The 23,092-nt window shown below is 40.5% G+C and overlaps 1 protein-coding gene across 9 annotated transcripts in view; it reads left to right on the top strand.

The window, feature by feature from the left end:
- Positions 1–23,092, top strand: part of SPATS2L (spermatogenesis associated, serine-rich 2-like) — a 157,457-nt gene that overhangs the window by 47,820 nt on the left and 86,545 nt on the right. Inside the window, exon 1 of one of the 9 annotated variants that reach the window (XM_012727742.1) lies at positions 17,299–17,405. The exons of the other annotated variants lie outside the window; for them this stretch is intronic. The gene's annotated coding sequence lies outside the window, so the exon portion shown is untranslated. Of the gene's footprint in view, positions 1–17,298; positions 17,406–23,092 lie in introns of those variants that run through there. 9 annotated transcript variants of the gene reach the window in all.

The following is a 23,092-nucleotide window of genomic DNA, read 5'->3' as shown; positions in this document are numbered from 1 at the left end:
TTTTAGAGTACTTGAATAAAGCATATAATATTTTGATTAAAAAGTACACATTTAATGATCCATGTGCAGGTGCTTTTACTAATGGAGTGAATGATTAAAAAGGCGAAATCCTAATAATATTTAAGACAATTTCATTGAAGTTTTAGAAGGTAATAAACTAGTCCATCAAAGTCCATTCATCTCTCATGAGGCAGTCATTCCCTAATCCCCTGTAGTGTGCCTGGTGGTACTGAGAGAGAGCAAGTCAGGCAGGAAGAAATCAAAATGTCAGTTTTATTTCTGATAAAGCTCACTGGAAATGTTGGCTCTAGATCAGGGCCAGCGTGGTTTACTAATACTTCATTCCTGTGTTAAGTAGACCCCGCACAGAAATTATTGTTACTTTCTACTTCTTCCTCCCCAGCGCTAGCGAACTCTGCACCCAAAGATTACTCCGGGACCAAGATGTGCTGAGATGCACCCTCTGTTAGGCAGGCAGAAGGGTCCTAAGCCAGGGAGCTGCAGTGGTGTGCTCACCTGATACCTTCAGCAGCACCTGTGAGATAAGCCATTTCTTCTTGGGGGAGGGGAAAGCAGGTAAATAGATGTTCAGTAATCAGAAACCATTTTATTCCAAAAATATAATTATTAGAAATTTCTAGGTTGGTGAAGAAACTTTGTTAGTTGGGATACTGATTTGTTTGCTGTGACAAAAACCAAATAACAGTTGCTTAAAAATATAAGTCTCTTGACCCTCCCTGGTGGCGCAGCGGGTTAAAGCACTGCACTGAGAAGCTAAAGCCACTTCCGCATGAGTTCGATTCCCGCCTGCCCCGGAGGTGACCATATGGCGTGGCAGACCTCTCCTGACCCACCCGCTGCTCCCCTCAGCAGTGTACTTCGTTGATCTGCCTGTTCTGTTCCCCACTCTGTCTTTGGTGAAGCCTCCCCCTCAGCAGTGTACTTCGTTGATCTGCCTGTTCTGTTCCCCACTCTGTCTTTGGTGAAGCCTCCCCCTCAGCAGTGTACTTCGTTGATCTGCCTGTTCTGTTCCCCACTCTGTCTTTGGTGAAGCCTCCCCCTCAGCAGTGTACTTCGTTGATCTGCCTGTTCTGTTCCCCACTCTGTCTCGGGGGAATCCGCTTACCGCCCCTGAGCCTCTGGCCTGTACCCCAGTTCTGTATGTACAAATAAAAAATAAATCTTTAAAAAAAAATATATATAAGTCTCTCAGGTGGCGCAGCCAGTCAAAGCACAGCACTAAGAAGCTAAAGCCACTTCAGCTTGAGTTCGATCACCACCCCGGAGGTGACCCACGTGGTGCAGGAGACCTCTCTTGACCCGCCCGCTGCTTTCTCAGCAGTGTATTTCAGTCATTCTGCCTGTTCTTCTCCCCATTCTCACCGTACCTCAGTTCTGTATGCATAAATAAATAAATCTTTAAAAAAATTTTTTTTTAATGTAAAAGTCACTATCTTCTCTCTGAACAATGTAAGCATTGATGTGGAAACTCACAGTGATGGGGACCATCACTTATCTTGTTGCTCAGCCATACTTTCTTTAATATCTTCCATTGCAAGAGCTTGTCATACTTCAGCAGGAAGTGGACAGAGACCATGAAAACACACCCGTCCTTAAGGTTACAACAAGGAATTGTATATATCACTTCCATCCACATCCCATTAACCAGCACATCCTGAGGTGCAAAAGAAGCTGGGAACTTTAGCTCCTGTAAGGTGATCATGTGCCTTGGTAGAACTTCAGTATTCTACTACTAAAGGTGGCTGAGTTAGATGTTGGTTAACAATGGGTAACGCTGTCTTTGGCTTGACAAAGCCAGTCTGAGAGACTTGTTTTGGCACATTATGGATTGGAAGACAGGTCATGAATTTGCAGATAAGGAACTTGTAAGCAGTGTAGAAAATGGTGAGGCCAGAAAGGGGGGAATCTTGCTCTGCGGTAGGAGCCCAGATTCTTCTATAAACTTGGTGTTGCAACCTTACCGATCTCAGGCCTCACCTTCAATAATATGCTACACCTCTTCTGCTACTGGGAAAGGAGTTGAAGCCTAACTTCTAGAATATCTTTAGCTGCTGGAAAATTGAGTAACAGTAGATTTTCTAAGTGAAGTTTCCAGACTAAATGGATTCAGTCTAAAGCCAGGATAACCACTTTGCTCAGTGACCCCCATCAGGCTTCAAATCACGACATCCTACCACCTCCCACTCTAGAGTGTAGCTATAATTCTCTGAAAGGATAGTAATATGTACTTGAGGCTTATAATGATTAAAGAAAAATAAAATAAGGCTTCTTAGGTGCTAGTAATGCTATGTGAAATCGTAAGTTAAATTGTAGTACTGTTGAACCTCTACTGTAAGGTCTGAATGACTTTAGAACTATTCTAGGAAAATAACCATCCAAAGACACTGTGTTGCTTACAGCGCTGTACATGCCCCACCTGGGACTTGCGCATCACATTTGTTTACTTCATTAACCAGGCGCTTTCTTGTGTTAGTGTCCACATCCATCTTTCTCATATGTAACCCTGGTTTGCATCTCAACCTGACAAGACCAACCTGAATTTTGACAGTCCCGCTGATTTTTATCTACTTAACCTGCTAGAAGCAAAATCTGATTTTGTTCCCAGCTTTTGTTATTGAAAAAAGTAATAAAAGCCAAAGCAGAATTAGATCAGGGACATCCATTATTTTAACCAGGAACAAAAAACAAATATAGATCTCTCCCTAAGTATTGCATTAATTTAAATATACAGGGGATGTTAAAAATTGCATTTAAAATGTATTTCTCAATCGATCATTATTTGATAGACACATTTCTTTTGTCTACCATAGAAATAAAAATATAGTAGTGGTAGTAGAAGTAATAGTAATGATAATAATAATAAAGTCTATGATTTGTTGAGTGCTCATTGTGAACAAATTTCACATTCATATCCAAGGTCAGTGCTTAAGTCTTTAAATCAGCCCCACCTAAACTCCATGGCTGCTGTGTAGTCAAGGAAGGTTATATTTCCTCCAAGGGAGTGCAAATTGGTTCTTGGAGAAGGAAAAAATCAGACATTATAGCCAAGGCCAGAGAGGGAGATGTGACCATGATGGTGGTTCATATTGCTGAATCAGATGGAGGGAATGGGACAGAGCTGAGGATTGCGGACAGATGTCAGCACCTGAAAAAGGCAAGAAGCTTCAAAAAAGGAATGCAAGCCTTGCCAACACCTTGGTTCTCACACAGTGAGATCCATTTGGGCTTATTGTACTGACATATTTTAAGATCCCTATTGTTTGAAGTCTCTTGTGTTGCACTAATTTGTTTCAGCAGCAATAGAAACCCAATACCCCTGTTTCCTCTTGTGTTCAATGAGAAGAATAGAATTCTATGTCACAGGTTTGGCATAAGTAAAATAAGCTGTGGGAAGTTCTTAGTACGGGAAACATCAGCCCCTTCCAGTGGCCTTGCATGTTCAGACAGCAGGTTTACACTCAGAACGCACTTTCCCTGTACAAAGCTTTTTCATGTCAGTGTGAACAGTCAAGTTTTATACTGACTGTTGCTTTACAGGGCAAGGCTACCTTCTAAAAGCTTCATAGTATCCTTTTTTTTTCTTTTTACCTTCTAGATGCTTTCACTTAGCTCTGTCCCCTTCCCTGTATCTCAAAGTGAGCACCTAAGCCACCATCCTTCCATAGTTACATCTCCCTCTCATGCTGCTGCAGCTCTAGTCACGTGCTGACATTCTGTTTCAATTGGGAGACATTCATTTCAGTGCTTCATATCACCCATTCTTAAGTCCATCCCCAAAGCAACTTTCCCTCTCTTCTCTTCTTTCCTGTCAAATGAAATGCCTGAATTCTTAGAGAGGTGCAGGGGGCACAAACCACCTAAAGCAGAGAAAGCCCTGGCTGCCCGGGGCCCCAGTGAGGGGAGAGGGACACAGATGCGGCAGCCATTCCTGAGAAAGTTATGCTCTGGGCTGGGAAAATAAATTCAGGTGTGTCTTTTTCTTTTTTCTTTTAATTTAAGGGATGTGTGTCTGTGTGTGTGTGTGTGTTCATTCGTGTTTTCTTCATGACTAAGAAAATCCCACTAGAAAAGTCTTCATCATTTCACATTCACTGACTTGCTTCATTAAATCAGTTGGGTAGAGTCTGGTGTAAATGAAGTGAAGGCCACAGGTTTTTCTCTATCTTTGTTGAGTCAATTATTTTCACAGAGAACAGCTTTTGCATTATCACAGGAAAAGAAATGAACAGAATTGTATTCCTACTATCCAAGTGCTAAAGCTATGTGTGTTTACATATGTTATCTTTTTAATCCTCACAGCATCACTGTGAAGCAGATAAATAGGTATTATAGGGATTCAGGGAAGGTAGCAGCTCTACTAGTTTGACTCGGTCAGCAATATGACTTCTGTCTGGAACATCTGTAAACTGGTTACCCAGGCAAAACCTTTTGGTGGAGGCCATGTTTCAAAGCCTAGTGTTCAATCCTTGAGGACTGTACCTTGAACTTTCTCTGTGAGCACAGAGACACTTAGACTCTACAGTGATATACTCAGGCTAACAAAGTTTTAACGTGGATGAAAGATGAACCAGAAAACCAATGTCTTTGTTACTGGGCTATTGCTCTTATTCTAGGGAGCAGAACATCTCCTTTCTGATATCAAAGGCTCACAGATTTCTCTTGCCCTCCACATCTGCTTCATGGTCTGCACTTGCATTCTTCCTGAAGTACACACCTGCCCACTTCACTCCCTTGTTCGCGATGTTTGGGAATAGCTTGCTACCCTCAGGAGAAAGGTGAATCTCCATTGCCTGCATCTTACTTGTTTCATGGGTTGTTTTCTCTCCATTCAGTTTGAGGAATACTGAAATAGCTCAGTTAAGCCTGAATCTTTTTGGCACTGGGCCTTTGGTGTAGTCCAGCCCTGCTGCTGGGACAGGGTTCTTCCCTTTTCTTCCCTTTGTACTGTACTCCATTCATCTGGGGGCACAGTAATGAGACAACTGAGACCTAACAACCACCTAGAAACTTTCCTTGACCCTCCTGATCTTGGTTATTTGCCTCCACCCCCACCCCAACTACAAAGTGCTCTCATAAAACTTGTAGTTCTCCTAGACTAGCTTGTGTTGAATTTGTTCTGTTGACTTGTCTGCTAACTCTGACCAGAATCAAAGTTCTCTGAGGCTAGAGTGCATATTTCATTCACTGTTTTTCTACCCAGTACTTGACACAAGCCTGCTACATTAGAAACACTCACTAAAATTGGCTTGAATGAATAGAGAATGAATGACCTATGTTCAAGACTTATTCTACAGCTTTCTAGTTGTGTGACTTTCAACAAGGTCCTCATACACTTGGGACCTCAGTGTTCTCATTTATAAAAAGAAATCTTGGACCCTCCCTGGTGACACAACGGGTTAGGATGCAGCACTGCAAGCTGGCAGCAGCTGCTTCAGTGTAAGTTCGATCCCCAGCCCCAGAGGTGGCCCACATGGTGTGGCAGACCTCTCCTGACCCGCCCGCTGCTCCCCTCAGCAGTGTACTTTGTCAATCTGCCTGTTCTGCTCCCCACTCTTTCTCTGGTGAATCATCTCATTGCCCCTGTACCTCTGGCCTGCACCCCATTTCTGTATGAATAAATAAATAAATCTTTAAAAAAAAGGCGATAAGAATTTATTCAGACATGAACATACTGGGATTCTAATGCAACTCTTTAGCCACCTATAACCCATAAATCAATGACTGTATCTTACAAATACTAAGTTTGGAGCATACTGGGAACTTAATTCCTTGAACATGGATTGACCATTTCAATCCATTCACTCACACATGCTATTAGTCAACAGATTCATGCCTGTGCTTGAGTTGATATTTCTATCCATGATGTAATGGTTTATTTTCTGCAGACTACCCCTTTATTGAAGCTGTTTGGCATGAGCCTTTTGAACCTAATAAATTGTTTGTGTCCATTTTTTGGTTTGATTTTATGTCCATCTGTTTTTATCTAGATGGAACTGATGATATATTTTGTTGTACTAAGAATTTTGAGTGAAAATAAGTAAGTAAACTACTAGATGAAAACAGCAAAATTAAATTAGGAAAAATAATCTACAAATTTTGCTAGCTCTCTATACACTTAATTTGCTTAGAGAGATAATACCATTATTGACTGTGGAATATTTGATAGGAGAAAAAGAGAACTACGTACATGCCAGCAGTAAAAGTGTAGAATTCAAGTGTAAACCAGCTCATGTGTGATATGCACTAGCTTAACTCCCTGGTGGTAAGAATCCTTGTCAAAATTTAAGACTGTATTTGAGCATATACATTTTAGAGGCTACTACCTTCTTGATTCCTAATGCTTGTTTCCATATAGAATGTCACCATGTCTTGAGTACTTTTGCTACCAACTCAAACACATTTAGATACTTCATTAATATATTGTATGTAATAACCTGAAGAAAACTTTTCCCCCAAGAGTTTCTGTAGGTGAAATTCACTTCCTAAAATTTTTTCTATATCTCTTGGTAATTGTGATAAATTCGAGATGTAAAAATATTTCAAAAGTTACTTCTTAACCTTACTGCAAGATCTCAGTCAATATTATTGAAATGATAATTAGGAGAGAAAACATCGGTAACTTAAGTAAACACTGCAATTTTTGTTTTTGTTTTTAATTGAAAGTTTTCTTGCTGAATATGGACAAAACTACATAAGGCTAATTAGCATTAAAGTATTTCCCCCCCCCCCTTTCTCTCCATTATTTAATGAGTTGTTTCTTATTTAGCAATCCATCGTGGTCTATGACCTCTGACTCAGCAAAGTCTGCTTACAGGTCAGGTGGCCATGACCTCGTATGGACAGCGCAGTCTGTTAGCAGCAAATGGGAAAATACCAACGACAAATGGATTCGTTGTTTCTCTAATGACAAGTTACTCTGAGCTCAAGTCACAGCTAGTGAAAATTATTTGATGACTCAAATCCTTGGTAAAGGAAACTTGATGGAATTAGGCCTATGCTTTTCAAGAAAATGAGAGGAGTATGTTTTTGCTTGATATGGAAAATAAATCATTATGGTAATTTAGGGGGCAGATTTTATATGTGGTTATTGGTTATTTAAGTTACTTTGCAAAAAGTAGGCTAAAGAAATTAAGAAAGTAGTGATCATATTTACATGTGCCTAGTATATAAGTGAATTACAATATTTATGTTACGTATTGGTCATATAATGATTAATTGAATAATAGCTTAAACTTACCTACATTCTTTTAAAAGGAGATTAATGACTTTTAATGGTAGGTGGTAAGAGATGGCTATACACAATGTTGTACTTTGACATAGCTATATTTAAATTTTTAATTATTTTTTAAAATTAAAACAAATTTTAATTATTATACTTTTCAAATAGCATTATGGAAAAAATGGAAAGTTTTCTTTGTCGCATACTTGAGAAATCCTGTTTTAACTGATCTTCGGTTAAATAAAAGTTAGGCTATAGCAAAATTTTGACAGAGAAGAAAGAAAAGGGTGGAAAATGAATTGATCCCATGGTGCAGGAATCCAGATGTTCTAGGGGGCAGAAGTATGAGAATCGAAAACCCCAAAGAAGACATGAAGTTAGTGAAGTTAATAAGAGAAAAAACTACTGTGCCCAGGTCAGGTCCTTGCTTGTAGTAGGTATTCAATAAATACTTCTAAGTGCATAAGTTAACTGAGACCACTCAACCACATCAAGCGTTGGTATGATTCATAGATAGCGTACAAAAGTGACAGTCGCAATAAGTAGGAGTCATGAGATACTTCAGCTACTTGGGCATCTGCTAGGAGTCTTACTCATGTTTAAATAAAACAGGATCTCAGAGACCAGCTTACCTCACTGACATTTTCATTGCTAAGAAGGTAAAATAAATGAAGAGAACTTCTATTTTGAATCTAATTTTAACTAAGAAGAGATTGGTTTGGTGACATAGAAGTGCAAGGAACCATATCTATGTCTTCAATAAATATTTACTGCCTGCTATGTGCAAAGCACAAGGTTGTGACCATGCCACTTTAACTCTTGTGATAGCCAAGGAGCAGGTGATAGAGCCAGATTTGTACTAAGGACTTTAGGAGAGAAATTTCAGATGTTCAGGGGAAAAAAAAGATGTGATTCTACAGCTTTTTAAAAGAATGACTACAGAGATGAGAAGCCCAACAATAAAGTTCAGATTTAGGACTCTTCCCACCTGTTCCCAGGGCTCCTCAAGACTCCCTCCTAAAACCGAGTACATGCTGGTAATAGCCACCTTTGTCCTCATCTCCTTTTATTGTGAAACATTAAGCTTCAACAGGACATGGATGCATCTATCATGTTTATTATCTTTGTATCCCCAGCAAATAGGATGGTACTTGGCACATAGCTGGCACCCAGTAAATTAGACAGATACACATATAATTCATTGTGAATACAGTAAAGTAATCAAGCGTAATGAAATTCTAGTTATATAATCATGAATATTTTTTGAAATTGTCAAAACCATGCACACATACATGCACTTACACATACACACAAAGTCCTATAGTCCACAATTTTTAACAATTAGAATTTTGAAAGTTCTAAAAAAAAAAAGAAATGGATGTGGCTGTAAAGAAAATGTTCACATGAACTCAAAATGTAAACAGCGATTTAAAGAAGAATGTAAGGAGAGGCAACTAACCAAGAACAAATACCAAAGAAAGATAATCCCATTAGAATCTTGTCAGGAAGTCTGGAGTCCAGAGTGAGCTGAAGTATGTAAAAAATTCTAAAAACCACAGTAGAGACTTAAAAAGCTGGCTAGGAACAGTCATATAGAAAATAAAGGTGACAGAATAGGCCAGATATAGAGCACTGGAATGCTTGTGATGTCAAACATGTTGTGCCTGTTTTTGATAATGACATAGTTATAATTCCTGTCAAGACTGGAATACTGTTTTTATTTCTTTACTATAAAATTTTGTTTTACTCTTGTAGACAAAAAGTTGAAAAGGGACAGGAACTGTATGAGGAAAACAGGGGACTATTCATCTCTTCTTGCTCTTATCTTAATCAAGAATCATGATTTTTCCATCTGGTAAATGTCAAAAAAAATGTGAGTAAGAGGGAACAAAGGCCCTTACCAACACTTCCTTAGCCCTTCATCCTGGTGAGGTCTCCTGGTCCAGACTGTATTGACAGGCTAAAAGCACTGACACCTGTGACTTCCAGTCTTCTTGTTCATCTGGGGTAGATTTCAGTGAGTACAGAAAGCCCCCAAAGTGGAGTGACAAAAAGAGAAGATAAAATGCCAGGAAACTAGAATTAATTCTGAGGCTTTGAAAACATCCAGAAAAGACAGTGATAGTCATGAGACACCAGCCAGCAGTCAGACCATTCAGTCAGATACTGCAAAGCAAGATGAAGAAAATGGGATAGGGTGTCCATGGATTTCATCAAGGAAGTTTTTACATTATTACAAGATTTCATTGTGGATTTAATGGAGAAATATGAACTGAGCAACAGAAGAATTCAGTGGTTTCACAGGTAGGTTTGTTTCAGCTAACCAAGGAATGCCAAAGAATGGGGCCATGTGATTGTAGAGGAAGAGCTATAGACATCTACTACTGTTTTATTCTGGATCTCTCTTTATCAGTGACTTGAATGATGATGAGCTTGATAAGAAGCAATAGAAGAAACAGATACCTGTTGAGCTCTTGCGTTTCAAACTATGCTTTGTTCTATTACTCTGTATCAGTTTATGTGATCCTTACAACTACTTTACACAGTTGGTACTATTATGCCCTTTATTCATGAGTAAACTGAAGTACAGAAAATTTAAGTAACAGTTGGTACACAGTTGGTACTATTATGCCCTTTATTCATGAGTAAACTGAAGTACAGAAAATTTAAGTAACTTATTCAAAGGCACAGTTCTTAAGTGTTAGAGCTGAGATTTAAACCCAGAGTTTTAACCTACTGGCATAGTTGCATAAATGACATCCATCAATTTGTGAATGACTAAAGTGAAATGTATAGCTAAAATGCAAAGTTATAGATCTGGTACCCCAAAGACCTCTAGTAGGCTAAAAAAAATTAACAGGACAAAATTGGTTTGTCTTGTTATGATACAAACTAATGCATTTAAGTTCCTCAAAAATCAACAAAAGTAAAGATTGGAGAAATGGAATTTGCTAACAAATCACATGAGGAAATGTTGGTTAGTTTTCATTTACTGTTGACTTATTATGACTATACATTCATTAAGTCATTATGTGATGTGATTGTCAACAAAATGCAATTTTTTCTTACAATAAAAAAAGAAAAAAAGAAAGGCATAGAATGAATATAGATGACAGGTAGGTAGGTGGGAGAGAAGGTGGGTGGAAGGGTGGAATGATGGGTGGTTGGATGGATAGATAGATGATAGATATTTCAGATTGAGAAGACAACACGGTGTCACATGAGGAACACCACGTGAGTGTTTGACAGTATGTAAGTCTGACAATATAAAATGCCTTATCTAGAACGTAATTGAAGGATCTGTGAAGCCTCTCTTACTCTAATGTCCTATGAGTCTATTTCCTTAAGTGGGAAAGCCCACTTAAGATTTTAGAATAGGAGTCAGTTTTGTGGACTGTCTGAAGGGAGAACCTGGGAGCATTATCCTGAAGTTACAGGAAGACAGTTGACTCAGTTTTACTGTAGAATTTACTCACAATTAGTATGATGCAAAGAATCTCCAATTTGAGCAGAGGCTGGGTGGTCATGTAATGAGGATGTTAGTGGAGAGAACATTCATTCATAGGTCAGACTCATAGGTCTGAACCCCTTGTAATTCTGAAAGAGTAGACAATTACTAGACTTTTCTTCTGTAAAATGAATAATGAGGGATGAATGTTGGTATGACTGTTGAAGCTGCTCCAGTTTGCAGGACTGAGAGTGAGCCGAGACCTAGAGATGCTTTCCACTGGAGCTAGATTGAGTTATGAACCAAATCAAACACAACCATTGAAGTTAGATAAGAATATATTTGTGCCTTCCTGGTGTTAGTTTCTTCAGATTTTGCTTCAGTGGTAAGTCACAAATCGTTTTGCAGCGAAGTCAGATATTAGAAGCCATTTCTGGCCTCCTTTGTAGGCCAACCTTTTCGATTTAAGACTCCTGGGCACAAAAAACCTCAAAGGAAGCAAGTTACTTCTAGAAGATTGCCCAGTATCTCCTGTACCTTGACTTGCTTTCAGTTTTCATTTCAATCAAGACAACAAATGACTAAAAGAGAATGTTTCCTCTGTCTGGAAACTTACAGACTGAGGGAAAATTACAAACTATACTGTAATTTTTGGAATATTGGAGTTGCAGGGGACTTAAAAGTCCCTTGTCTCTTTCTGAACTGTAAGTGAGTCCCCCACTTCAGCACCCCATTACCTGTTCCTTCAACTTCTATTCAAACCAATTCTATAACTGGAGATTCTCAGCTTCTTAAACCGTCTCCTGCCATTTAAAGAGCCAGGTATAACAGAAGGGGACACTGGAGACAACATTGCTAGCAAAAGAAATAGTGGACGTGGACAATTGTGTGGAAAAATAGCTTCCACAGTGGTCTGCCCTCTCTGAGCAGTGAGAGCAACATTGAAAACACTAAGAAAACGTTCTTCCCAGTGATGATTTTCCTTGCCCATTTGGCTTTTTCTTTTTTCTTTTTCTTTTTAAACCAAGCCAGCTTTACACTTCTGATTCTAATGAATGAACCCACTCATAATATATTCACTTTATTTTCATTGAACCAAAACAATGGCACCAGACTAGTGTAATAAACATAAAAAGTTAGGAGTTTGGTTTCGAAGGTTCAGGTTCATATCTTGCTGTTGACTGACTTGGGACCTTGGCTATAACTCTGTGCACCTGGTTCCCTCATCTGTAAAATGGAGATAGTAATACTTACCTTGTAGGAGCAGTGTGAGGACTCAGTGAAACAGAATGGAATTTTTTGTACACTGTCATATCCCAGTGCCTGGCACTGAGGAGGGGCTTAAGGTTTCAGTGGGTACGGAATGAACGATAGGGTGAATGAATGAAAGTGCCCAACACATAATAATACTAGCTAAAAGGATGGCAGTGCCATCAGACAAGAGAAGTCTTTGTAAAGTAAGAGGTTGAAAAAGCAAAATGCTTTGTTATTGCCAAAATAATTTTCCCCATTATACATCAGTATCTTTTTAAAAACCAGACTAAAAATGCAACTATTATGTAGTCTCTTCTCAGCCCTTATCCCATGTGTTCTATGAGGAATCTAGAGTTATCTTATTTTGTCTCTATATATGATTATATATTGTTTGAAAACTTGAAATGAAAAATGAAACCAAGAGAACTCTGGCTGGTAGCCATTCAGAAATTGTGGGTGTGTGTGTGTGTGTTTTAAGATTTATTTTATTATTTATGATCCAGAATTGGGTATAGGTGAGAGGATTCACCAGAGACAGAGTGGGGAGCAGGACAGGCAGATTGACAAAGTACACTGCTGAGGGGAGCAGCGGGCGGGTCAGGAGAGGTCTGCTGCGCCATGTGGGTCACCCCCCAGGATCGAACTCGCACTGAAGCAGCTGCAGTTCGCTTGCAGTGCCAAGGTTTAACCTGTTGTGCCACCAGGCAGGGCCCAGAAATTTTTATTTAGTAGATTAATTGTTGAAGATATTTTTCTCCTTTAATGCTCACTCATTTTTAAGAGAAGCGTTTAGTTAAACAAACATGAATCTTTTTGTGTCTGGTTATCTCTTTTTCAAGACTGAATTTAGTAAAATATGTGGTATTGGCTATCAGTCATCTCTTCCAGGATGAAAAACCAAGTAAAAATGAAACCAAGTGAAATCTTTAATGTAATTTATGAGATGCTTTTCTAGACCTAAATGAAACTCAGCTACATATCTTTTATTTGCTTTGGAACCTTACATTAACCTGACATTTGTCAGATTAAAGCTTTTTTTTTTTTCAAAATTAAAAAGACAGAATCAAGTTACATCAAGTTGAAATGATTTTTTAAAAAAGGATCCAATGTTTGAGCACTTTAAGAATAACATAAGAAATAGGTTCTAGTTTCCAGAATCTTATAATCAAAAATAACAGTGGAGTGGGCAGAGAATTGGAGTAGAGTGAAACTCCTATTTGCTAAAAGGAAAAATGAAACAAGGATGTTATCGCTTTGCTGCATTACAAACAGGACAAGCGTATAATTGAAACCGCACCATAGAACACCTCCCTTGCATACTGCCTTCTGATGTCATCCGATTGCTTACTGCCTGCTAAGCTTATCTCCCTTGAGAAGCTGATCTTAAAATTATAGTGCATTACATCTTGCTAAGCACATTGCATCTAGCTAAGGGACATGTGGACCCCAAGAACCATTGACTGACTGACTTCTGTGCACTATGCCAATAGGTTTTCATTCTGAACTCACACTTGACTTATATGTTTCTGCCAGAGAGGTTTCAGTTCTGCTCTTTCTCTTACCTGAAATTCTGTTCTCATCATTGTCAGCACAACCTCAAAACCATGCAAAAGAGCACCTTCTCTCAGAATCTCTCTCTAAATAAACCCTCCTAAAATAAAGCCCTCTTACCCCTCTAGAAGCCTCTCTTATAAACATAGTTGTTGTCAGGTCAGAATGACTTAGGTTGTATTACTGGCATTCTTATTTCTCTTGTCTCTGACACCCCTCCTCCCAATATGTCTGCCTTACGACTGGCCCTCCACAGTCAGTGTCCAACCCATGGGGAACACACTCAAAGGCTGTGTCCTGTATCTGGATAATGACACCTTCTGTCACAGTAAAATACCAAATAACACTGATTTCTGCTTTCTATCAGTTTGCCAAGAATGGGTATAGATGGAATCAAGGTTGTGAAAAACCTGTCTAATTCAATTGCTTTAAAGTAGACTGGATGGCTAATAGAAAGTCTTCAAAGAGGAAATAATATATTATATTATATTTATTTTAAGAAGCCTGTAGAATATTTGAGCCACTGTACAAAACAAACAAACAAACAAAAAAAAAACCAGTTTTGATTCACTCAGTCTTAGAAAAATGATTTGAAAGGGATTGAGCTACATATTGCTTAGGCTTACTGGCTATCATAAACAATTGGTACTTTCTGAAATTTCCCCAAAGTGAGTTCAAGCATAGGGCAGGCTGGAGCTCAGAGCAAAAGAGAGGACGTGGCGTCCGCTGTCATGCCTCTTTGCTGTACCCAAAGGGGTAGGCATGCTGGCAGGCCATGGGAAGATTTACAAAGAGCCCATAGTGTGCTTGTGAATTTCAACAGCAGTAAAACCCCATATCTATGGGTGTGGTTACAGTTAGTGGTCAAATGTGTTTACACTGAGTGGGAGTCAACTTTTTTTTCATACTTCACTGTCAGGCAAAATTTCAGCCTTTCCCTTTTGCACAGAGTGCAGGTGGAGAAGGTTAGTCAAGGAACCTCTTTATTCTGAATACAGTGTTCTGCCTAAAGATGAAATACAATAAATAGAAAGTATTGGGAAGTTACCTGGTTCAAGAGTTGGGATACACAGGGCCTAATCTTGGACCACTTTGGCTCCCGTCAAGAGACCTTGAGTCTGAGAAAGACTAACACATTATGGGCTTGGAGGAAGTTAGGATAGGGTGGGGGCGGGGTAGAACCGTGATCGACAGCCAGGCTTTAATGGTGCCATTTAAAGGAATAAGCCAATACCAGATGTTGATAACTGAGGCATAAATTACTCTTAAAAACCCAGTGCAAGCAAGAAAGAAGAAAATGAAAGGACATTTATTCCACTTTTCCACATCTTTATTGAACATTTAGCTATTGAAGGCATTCCACTTGGTTCTTTGGAAAGAAAAAGGAAAGATGGAATTTAACAGACTTTTTAGAAGGAAGCTATCCTTTGTATAATTCATCAAATCTATTAATATCTTATTTATCTGAAGCCCTTTAAAAATGTTAATTTTCCAACCATAGCATACTTAAGGTGATAGCATTTCTTTTTTATTATAGTTAAAAATTCACTAGGATAGTAAATATGACATAGAATTTTGAGTCTATCATAAAATGGTCAAAATGAGTTTTATTATCTGTGATTACATTAGAATAAACTCAAGGGCATTAAAGTCATATTCTCTCTTTTATCCATCTTGATATCATTATCTGAAATCAGAATGTGTGGCTAGAGATTTAGTAATTTTTAAGTTTTTCTCTAATCAAGTCTAAGATTTTATTTGAACTTTTGTCCATGTTGTACCTGCTTGTTGTCCTTTAAAGACAAGAACCTGAACCATGCATGTGGTCACTAGAACACTGATCATATCTGGTAGCCACAAGGCATGAATCCTTGGCCCGGCATGGAGTTCTGAGCATTCAGTGGGGATGAGGCTTACATAACTCTGCTTTTGCTTGTGCTGAAGTTTTCAGAACAGGAAGGCAAATGTCCCCCTGACTCTAGAGCCTTGAGAGTTTACATCCCTCTTAGCAGTGCTGCAGCAGGCCTGGGCTTGAGATGCAACCTTCACCTCTCTGGAGTTGCCCTGATTCTCCCTTCAGGTGGGTGTGTCCGTGGAGAAGGAAGAATGTAGTCACATGAAGGCAATTTGTGGTCAGAAACTTGTGTTTTGGGGGCAATCCCATCACTGGCTACGTGCACAATCATGAAATCTAATGCCTTTCTTTCTCACCTGCAATGGGAGGAGAATAAGAAAGCTACCACTGAGGCTAGGGAGGAATCTGAGGTTGTATATCTGTGTGCCCATGTTTTACCTCAGTTACTGTATGCCAAGTACAGTTTGAAGCACAAATGTGAACTTATTATCGCCCTCTGAGGCACTTACTGTCATTAACCTCAATTTATTGATGAGGAAATAGAGGCAGAGAGAGGACCAGTAACTTGCTCAAATCCCAAAACTAGTAAGAGGCAGAGTTGAAATTAAGGCTTAGTGAATTGTAATTACTTATTTTCTATCATAAGAAGAAAAGAAGACTCTGAATACTAAAAAAAAAAAAAAAAAAAAAAAAGCTTTGTTTCCTCCTTGCAGTCATTTAAGGGCCCAAGATACTGTAGTTGTTGACAGAAGTAAAGTGGGGAGAAGTATGGGGGTGAGTCTGGAGGTGAGGGGGTGAAAGAATTCGCCTGAGACAGAGTGGGGGACAAAAAAGGTCAGGGCTCTCTCTTATGACCTGTTTTCATGAACTTTTCCTGACCGGGCAAGCGTTGGCCTATGTGTCCTGGCCCTGCTTCTGCATTCATGGTCAGAGTGATCAGGCTTAGGGCCTGGTTGCCATGGTAACCTTATCAATTCCCTTTATCACTTCAGCCTCCCAAACCTTCCTGCTAAACAAAGAATGGCGGCTTAGTTTTTAACCTCATTACATGATATCCCATCAAGAAGTGCCATAGTTAATACAATTACTACAGCCTCTGCCAGGGTCTGACTGTAGGGGCTTCAGGCAGACCACCTGAAACAGCTCTGAGAGTGGGGATAGGGAGAAGTGTGACCCTAAAGAGAAATAGCACATTCCTAAAAATGTGTTGAATTTACGTGTTAGATTTTTTAAAAGCAAACAGAAGTAACAAATATCAACTAACTTGCCTTGTCCCTAGAGAACTCCCGACAAGTAAGAAAGTTTTCTTTCTTCTGCCTCCCCCTGACAATCCCACCCCCATGCTCCTCTCACTAATTTGTCACAAGTCAAGACTGAACATTCATTCCTTTGGGTAAGAGCACAACCCCTAATAAAATATGGATTGGTAATAAATCATTCCTTTAGCACAAACTTAGCCAACAAGAATCTTCCAGCGAAGTCGAGATCCAGGAACTTGTGTTAGAAGGCAACTGGGAGAGAGGTAGCCTCAGGGTGCAGTGCGAGGAATGTTTGCTCATGGATTGCTCTGTCTGGACTGGTGTCCAGGCAGATTAGAAGCCCTTAGCAAACTGTACTGGGAAACTGACCTTTGGAATGATGACTGCGGTTCCATCCTACTGTCTCTCAGCCTCTGGGGCAGTAGTGTAAAGGTTGCAAGCTCCTCTAACTTCGGTTTTTCCCAGAATTAGCATGAAAAACTGTACTTTGACTAACAGGGCTCTGGAGGCAAAAAACACTGGCCACTTTTACAAAAAAGAAACTTCTCTCAGAAAGGGGTTCCCTCTGAGCTCCAGGTGGCGGAGGCTGCCAGCCCACGGCTGGTTCTTCAGCCACACCCAGGATCCTGCCACCTACCCAGATTTCTGACTCCACCTGCGTCAGACTTACAGGTCACAGGAAAAACAACTTGATAAAGGTAACCAGCAGGGGACAAGGCTTTACTTGCTACAGAGAAGGCCACTAGCAGGGAGTGTGCTGGAGGAGCTCTGAATCGGAACACCAGGAAGCCTGCAAAAGTGAGTTGGAGGCTGGTGGTGTGGGACAGTTTTGGAGGAGCTGTATGGGGGGGAGGGCAGAGGGCTGAGAAGGGCTGGCTGCCTGCATGTGCTGGCCTGCTCCATGGTGAGGTGCCCAGTTCCCCAGTATTTCCTTCCCACCTAACCCCAGCGTGTTCAAGGTAGTACTCTGTATACTGTTCTGACTCAGCCAATGCCAGTGACGTTTCAAGGAAGAAGAAAGAACCTGACTTTCTCTCGTAAAAAATCATCAGATGTTTTCCAGGAGAGTTCTGTCTTAATGAGCTAGAAAGGCATGTTTATTGGATCAGAATTTTTTGCAACTAGGATGTACTCTGCAGAGATGATGGTTTCCTTTACTAGGTGTTTACTCCGTGACCAATGAGCCAGCTCCTCCAGAGTCAGCTTTGGTTGAGATTTTTCTTTCCTGACTTGGAGTTAGATTGTAGAACCACAATGCAGGCTTTCTTTTGGAAATGAATGTGCAGTGTTTTCCTTTAAAAGATGGTATAAGCAGTGAACCGCTGGCCACATCCCAACCCCATGTTGTTCTGTTCAAAAACCAGCAAAGTTCCAGTTCTGACTTCCTCCGCTGCCTCCTGGTCCAGCTTATCCCTGTGCTTGTGAGGATCTATCTGTCTCCAGCCAGTGATAGCAATTTTTTTAGGGGCATGAGCTCTGGAGCCAAGAGGTCCAAGTTCAGATCTCAGTCAGTCTCTTCCTAGCTCTAACTTGAGTTTGTAGCTTTACTCTGTGCTGCATTTCTCTTTCTGTAAAACCAGAAGATCAACCATATGAGCGCTAACTGTCCACAGGATTATTGTGAGAAAAGAGGTGTTAATACAAGACAAGTGCTCAGAGCTGTGCCTGGTATACAGTAAGACTTCATTCATTGAGCTATTTTGTAACCAGTGCTGATTCCCCACAGAGCTGGGCATATTGTATAGACTGCCTTGGGAGGAGGGGGCACCCATTGTAACCGCAGGGGAGAGCCTTGATGGTGTGCTTGGAGAGGGTGGGATATATTCTTCTGAATCTCCTCATGCAGGCCACTTCACCTTTAGGGAGGCCTGGCTGAGGATAGGCGTGTTTTAAAGGCTTGAGCTGACATCATCGCATCTTAAAAGAACTGAGCATAATTGAATTGCTGATACAAGTGGGTACTTGCACCAGGCCTGGGTCACCCACATCTCTATGGAAACACATGTTTGCTTTAAAGCCCAGCAATCAGAAGCACCGCCTTACAGGAGCCAGCATCGGGTCACTTTTAGAAAAAGGCATTTATTTATATTCTCCAACCGTCAGAGACCTATGAAATGAAATAATTTCAAATTAAATAGAAAAGCATGCCATAGATGAATGCTAATACCACCTGCCACGCGCACGCCTCCCCCTGTGTGCACAGTGCCTGGGATCTGCTGCATTTATTTCAGCTGTCCTTTGCTCTTTTGCTTCCATTTGCATTCTGCTGCCAGGGAGGTGGTTTGGCACTTTATGCAAAAATGGCTAATCTTCATTCATACGCATTTCCTAGCCCTAAAATGGAAAATCCAAGCTGGGCCTGCCATCAAGGCGCTTTGTGTGCCGGTGCTGTCTCTGTGCAGCACACACAGGGTGAAAACTCGTAGCACTCTGCCTCCTACCCGGCCCCCAGCGCTGAGTGAAGACAGCCTCCCTCCAAGGTCTGCACCGCGCATCAGCACATCTTGCCCTAGATGTGCTCAAGTGATATTCTGAGTGATTGGAAGCTTTTATCTGCCTCGGAAAGCAGGCCTTTTCAAATAAGTATTGACTGTTAATGACCTGTTTAAATAAAACATTCAATTTTCTTTCTTTCTTCCATAAAGAACTTAGTAGGCAGTGACATTTCTCAACCAAAGGCTAACCCTGCGTTTCAAAAGAGGCAGAGCCAGAGCTTTTAAATGTGAATTTTTTCTCTGACATTTGCCCTTAAAATGCTTTTCAGTGAAATTGTTCTAACAGTGGGCTTAGTACACTGAAGTGTCTTTGAATAAAAATGCAACCTTGAGGATTTTTTTTCCCCTCTCCAATTAAAAAAAAAAAAAGCCAAGGTACGTCTCTTCCTATGAAATTCTTATTTCAATCACCATTCTCTGTTTCGCTGTTTATGTGTTCTCAGTCCTAATAATCAAAGCCCCTTTCCTCTAAGGAACACGGCTCTGCACAAGAACTTTTATTAAACTGTGGGAATTAAACCACAGAAGAATGAAAGCACTTGGAATATAAGCGGCCAGATAAAGGACAGCAAAAGAATTGAGGAAAAGAAGGAAGCCACAAACAGAAGAGGGGGCAATTAGACAATGGCAAAATCAAGCAATAGAAAAGTTTATATAATGTAACATGTAGACAAATTTCCAGTTTTATAGAGAGAACACAATTTCCCCCTCCAGCTGCCATGCAAGAGGCACCCCGGCCATGCCTCTGAACTGGACACTTAGTCCTTGACCAGTTTAAAGGTGATCTTCACTGACAAATGGCCTGCTATATCAGGGCCCGCATCCCCGCCTGCTTTTTCTTTTAAGGTGAATTTTCTACTTTCTGCTACTCTGGCATTCCCAGGGATCTTACAGCCTAGAAACACCTAAGACCTGAAATAAACCACAGAGGTCATGTTCTCTGAAGGGTAGAGACTGTGCCACTTGCAACTTAACAAAGAGTTAGGTCATCGCACCCCCAAAATGCCACTTGGGCATATTGATTGCTGTGACCTGTAAGCACTTGAAAAACAAAAAAAGCAGGAAGAGGCTTTCTCTGACCCCTTGTCTGTCTAAGACAGAGACTCCGAAAAGCAGTCAGAGTGTGTGCCGTCACACACTCCTCCCCGGAGCTTACCTACCAAGGAAGACTGGCTCTCCTCATAGAGAGCAGCCCAGCAGGCTCTTACCTGGACACCTTGTCACAAGCCTCACACCGTGCCTCCGTCCCAAGGGACAATCAAATTTTCTGACAATCATTCTCCCGAATGCCCCACCCCACCCCCTTCCCATTAATATGGTGTTTAATCCTAAAACTAAGTCATTGGGGAAAGTTCCTCCTTTTCCCTTGGCGTCACCCATGTATACACAAGTGTGCGTGCTGTTAAGTTACCGTTTGCTTTTGTCTTATGAATCCTTTATTACTGGGGTCTCAAATAAGAACTGGGAAAGGAAGAGGGAAAAGTACGTTTCCTCCACTACCATTCCAACCTCTTTTATTTGCACACAGAGGCCAGAGGCCCTCCTGCTACACACTGATGATTGAGACTTGATCCGGTGTCTCAGAATCACCGCTGCCAGTGTAGACACAGTACGACCTTTTCCTAGCTCTCAGTCAAAGCGCCTCTGCCCCATTTCTCATTCTGCAGAGGTCTGCTCTCTCCTGCGGGCCAGTTGAGGGCAGTAGAGAATGAAATAAATTAATCTGTGATGATTACACCTCCTCTAAAGATAAGAGCAAACTATAAATTAAGCAAAATGCAGGTATATCTTAAGAAGTTTATCCAGGTTAGAAACTGGCATTCTGGGAGATGGGGAGACGTGATTCTGACCAAGAAGCTTTTTTGCTGCTTTTCGACCACATCACGTAATTGACTTCCTACCCACACTATCAGTCCCCATTCTTCCTGTTTGTGGCCACCCCGAGAAAACAGCTCAGAAGCTGCGTGATCGCAGGACTGTGTGGACTATACCGGCGTTGGGCACATGCCTCTTTAATTGCTTTGATTTAGAAAGAAGCAGCAGTTAAACATTAGACCTGAAATGTTGTGGAGCCCCTGGCCGCCTTTGAGAAGCAAAGAAGCAATTTGTTGGCTGAGAGCCCACTAAATGCAGCTTTTTACTCTCGCACCTGAGGGAGGAAGCTGCCGAAAAGCAGCCTCTCCTTATATCGAGTACATTCCCGTGTGAGCTAGGTGGTTTGGCTCTGCAGACGGTGTGTCTGGCCTCTTGGGAGGCCCCGTTACGCGCCTGCCCCTCCTAATGGGCAGGACTTCTTGTTGAAGTCACAGTGCACTTCATTTACAGTGAACCCCAAGACATGTTAATGAGAGTTTTGAGGTGCTGTAGGCGCGATGGCCGTCTGCTCCAGTTTCGGACAATTAGGGTTTGAGTCCTGACTTTGTCACTTATTGTGAGACCCAGGCTAGGAACTGAATCTCTGTGCCTCAACTTTCACACAAATAAAGTAGGAGTCGTCAGAGTTGTGCGAGGATTAAATTAAACATTGTGATTGTGTGACCAACACTTGGCACTTAATAATGTGCTCTATAAGTGTGCTAATTGTTATTTGTATTTATTAAATAAAATTAATATTAGTTAATATCATTAATATTGATGTACTGATATATTAATGTTATTACTATTAATGTGTTAATGTTAACTAATATTGACTAGTATTACTGATATTAATAATATGTTGATGAAAAGACCATCCCTTAAAAACAGAATTGTAGAAACTGGCCTCCATTTATGTATCGAGGTTTCTGTAAGAATCTAGCGAATCTATTTGTTGTCTATGGCTATGGGGTCAGAGCCCCCAGTTTCAGTAGCCCCCTGTTGCAGGCTTCAGGGTAGTGGTTCTCAAGCTTTAGCTTGTGTGTATTTGAATGCCCTGGAGGCATCTGCTCACCACTCCCAGAGCTTCTGGCTCCTTCTGGCTAGTGAAGGGCAGAGAATTTACATTCTGGACATCAGGTAATGCTGAAAACTCTGGCAGTCACACTTTGCCCTTGGTGTAAAATTAATAAACCGCAAACACAGTTACTACCAAATCACTCGATGCGCGAAGTTCTATCCTGTGCCTGCAACATGAGGATATTGAGAAAAGGCCTCTTCTCTGACCCCATCAGTACCCACAGCAAATAGATTCTCCAGATTCTCAGAAGCCAAGATAGGTAAGTTTCTACAACTATGTTTTTAAGAAATGATCTTTTCGCTGACATATTATTCATTAAATTTAAGTTAAAATTAATTAATTTTACTCTAGTAAAAGACCTAGTGTATATCACATATCAATTTTATACTGCCTAATCATCACATTAAAGTACAAAAAAAGTGGGAGCCAGTTTTTAGACATATGTTATTTAAACCAATATGTCAAATATTTCAGTACACAAACACACAATCTTTATTAAAAATATTAGGACAGCTTACATTCCTTTTTTGTACTAAGGCAGATATATTTTTACATTCCCAGCACATTCCAGTTCTGTCTTGCCATGTTCACATCTGGCTTTGCAGGAAGTGACCTGACCTGGGAAGTTGCTTTTCCCTGCCTGAACCCCATGTATTATAGGCATGAGGACCCAGAGATCTGTTTGTAAAAGCTCCCAGTTTATTCTGATGATTAGACAGAAAGTCAAGTTGACCCCCCAACCTGTAGCAACTTACTTATTTTCCTTCTCTCTGCCTAATTTCAGGGCTTGCCATTTATTGATCCCTTTCAGATATATTAAGATAATTTATAAAGCACTCTATTAACAACCCCAATTATGCATGTGACTTTTATGTTCTTATAAATCATGGGGAAGTTTTCCATTAATGACCTTAAAAAATTTGTCAAAAATCTTTATACTTAAATTTTTCTTACTTATTTTCTCTGGCTCCTTAAATCCAGTTCAGGAAGAGTGATGTAATACCTGAGAATAGGAAAGTGAATCTAAAAGCAGTAATAGGTTTCAGAGAAACAAA

This window comes from Condylura cristata, unplaced genomic scaffold (genome assembly GCF_000260355.1).
Source record: "Condylura cristata isolate star-nosed mole 26May11 unplaced genomic scaffold, ConCri1.0 scaffold00002, whole genome shotgun sequence".
In the NCBI taxonomy this organism is placed as follows: Eukaryota; Metazoa; Chordata; class Mammalia; order Eulipotyphla; family Talpidae; genus Condylura; species Condylura cristata.
This window is presented reverse-complemented; position numbering and strand designations above follow the sequence as displayed.